We start from the raw sequence: 3,011 nt of genomic DNA, 5'->3' as shown, positions 1-3,011 counted from the left end.
CATGAAAGTGACATGCAGAAATGAAGAACTGAATAGAACTTTAAGTACAAAGTGTGTTGTTCTTAAAGGAGAAGACCATGACTCTATTTGTAGCCCACTGGTCATTTGACCATTGCTGACGTAGCACGGTCTGGGTGCCTAGAAGAGCTCCGGGTGCCTGGATGTGAATAAAACTTTATCCATGTCGCAATGACTATGCAACGACTATACAACGGCCAAAAGATAATATTTTATCTGGTCCGGGTGCCTGGAACAATTCCGAGCGCCCGGACCACCTTTGCACAGCGGCACCTGATGTGCGTAGATTATATACTCTTTTATGCATGTTTTTATGCACATTTACATACTTTGAGCATGCTTGATCTATGCATTTTTATACTTCCAGCTTTCCTTTTAGCATATTTACTCTTTTGGTTCGGAGATCTATTTTTTGTGCATTTTCTGTACACAGGAGTCGAAATTGGTGAAGACTATGCGTCCTCGGGCAAGCTTGGAAGGAATTGAAGGGAGAGAGCATCAGGCCGTGTACCACACACGGCCGTGTAGTTTTAACAGGAAGGGAAGAGGACATGGCTGTGTGAATCTCACATGGTCGTGTCTTGATTTGAAGAAATTAGAGCAGATGCCTTACATGGTCGTGTAGATCTACACGGCCGTGTGAGGTTTCCAGAGGCCAAGCAGGTGGTGGCCGTGTGCACCACACGGCCGTGTAGCATTTCCAGAGAACAGAAGAGTCCTGGCCGTGTCGATCTACACGGTCGTGCTTGGTTGCTTTAAAGAGAAGAGAGCTAGGCCGTGTGAGTCACACGGCCGTGCAGCTTTGGCAGAGAAGGAACTGGACATGGCCGTGTCATGGGGCCCGATTTCCTCCTCTATTTAAACCCTCCTTCATGAATTGAAAGGGGATCTCTCCCCCTTTGGGAGAAGGCAAGATTTGGTGGTTTCCTCCCGTTCTTGGGAGGATTTCTGGGCGATACGAGGGGAGTTCTTGACGATTTCGACTCCGGAGCGAGGATTGGATCCGAAGACGAGGCTTCTTCGTAGATAAGTTTTCTCTTTCCCCCTTTTCTTGGTTTCTTGGATTGGGGATTTAAGAAATGCTTGTAATCTTTATTTCTTCGGGTATTCTTCCTTGATTCATGGAGTAGATCTTGTATTCTAGGATTAAGGGAGTATTTGTATGATGGATTGATGTAATCTCTTATGGATTTGCCATTTTCTTGTTTCAATGACATTGTCTTGCTTGTATCAATTAGATCTTGAATGATTAATGTTGATTTGTGCTTAATTCTCATTCTTGATTGATTGTTTGGATTCCTTGTGGACTTTGTAAAGATAAACTCTCACTCGATCATCCGAGGGATCCACGTGATAGGTGCAAGCCCGTGTAAGGACGTTTGAGAGATAATCTTGAAGAGGAAATAGGAATATTCAAGAGAGTAGGATGGATCTTGTGATTAGTTTCTTGTATCTTGATAGAATAATAAGTTGTTAGCTTCTATGTTTATATCCGAGGAAGGCATAGTAATAGGTGCGCTTCTGTGTAAGGACAACGTAGGTTCACGTCTAATTGATCATATTTAGATACATTTCTCAGTCCTTAGCCGGTTATCTATTGCAAGAGAGAACCGGCAACTTTCTACAAGTGTTTGGCAATTGAGGGATAAGAATTGGTGAACCATTTACATTCAAGAAATCTTACAAAGAAACCGAAACTCCTAGAATCTCCCTTTATCATAACCCAAAACACTAAACTCTTGTTTGTTGATCCTTAATATTAGATTTGTTTACCTTCACTTTGCATTTGAAATAATTGGATAGTCGTTTAGCTAATTCGCATTGAGACATTTCTAGTGCTTATTCCAGTCCCTGTGGATACGATAATCTTTTATATTACTTGCAACATTTCCGTACACTTGCGGAGCGTAACAAGTTGTTGGCGCCGTTGCCGGGGACTGCGCTATAACATTAGGAATTATCAATTGAGTTAGACTAAACATAACATTTGTTTTCCTTTCATATTGCATAGTTGTAACTAATCATTAGATTTCTGTTTTTACTTCCTTGTATAACTTTTACTTCTTGTTAATTCTTTTTGTACAAATTCGATTCTGCATTTTTGATTCTTTTATTTTTCTTTTTCTGTTGAATTGTCATTTGCTATCTTGTTCTTATGTATGCGAAGATCTAACTTTGCAGGGGAATTCTTTCCTTTTGACCCTGAGATTGACAGAACTTTCCATAAAAGAAGAATTCTGCAAAGGCAAATTGAAGAACAGGAACATTTGAACATGGCGAATAGACCACTCAAGGATTATGCAGCACCTTATGCAAGAGGTTTTCGATCTAGTATTTCAAGACCTTCAGTGGAAGCTAATAACTTTGAGATCAAACCCGCAATTATATCTATGGTGCAGCAGAACCAATTTGGTGGAGGACCTCATGAAGACCCCAATCAACACTTAGAGGTCTTTTATGAAATATGTGGTACCATGAAAATGAATGGAGTTCCTTCAGAGTTAGATTATTATTATTTGGGTTTTCTTTAAGAGATAGGGCAAAGCAATGGCTGAATTCTTTGGCCCCTAATAGCATCACCACTTGGGAGCAGTGTGAGCAACAGTTTCTTGATAAATTCTATCCACCAAGCAAAACAGCTCATATGAGGAATTTAATTGCAAGCTTCAAGCAAACTGACTCAGAATCTCTTTTTGAAGCATGGGATAGATATAATAGTATGCTCAGACAATGCCCACATCATGGGTTGGAAAGATGGTTAGTGTTGCACACTTTTTATAATGGTATCAACTATCATACCAAAGTGTCCCTTGATTCAGCTGCTGGAGGGGCACTTATGAATAAAAGTTTAGATGAAGCTGAAGAAATTATTGACAGTGTAGCACAAAATCATCATCAATGGGTAAATGAAAGAAGTGGTGGCTATTCTTCTGTAAACCCAACAATTAAAGCATCAGGGAAGTTTGATGTAGATGCAGTCACTCTTTTGTCTA

General features: G+C 40.3%; 1 non-coding gene across 1 annotated transcript; it reads right to left on the bottom strand.

The window, feature by feature from the left end:
- Nucleotides 1–2,660: 2,660 nt before the first annotated feature.
- LOC122054459 lies at nucleotides 2,661–2,766 on the bottom strand. The gene has a single exon (XR_006132767.1). It is a non-coding gene; the product is annotated as a small nucleolar RNA R71 (small nucleolar RNA).
- Between the last annotated feature and the right edge of the window lie 245 nt (nucleotides 2,767–3,011).

Source organism: Zingiber officinale, chromosome 3A (assembly GCF_018446385.1).
Source record: "Zingiber officinale cultivar Zhangliang chromosome 3A, Zo_v1.1, whole genome shotgun sequence".
NCBI lineage: Eukaryota > Viridiplantae > Streptophyta > Magnoliopsida > Zingiberales > Zingiberaceae > Zingiber > Zingiber officinale.
Note: the sequence above shows the minus strand (reverse complement) of the source record. Positions and strands in the feature narration are given on the sequence as shown.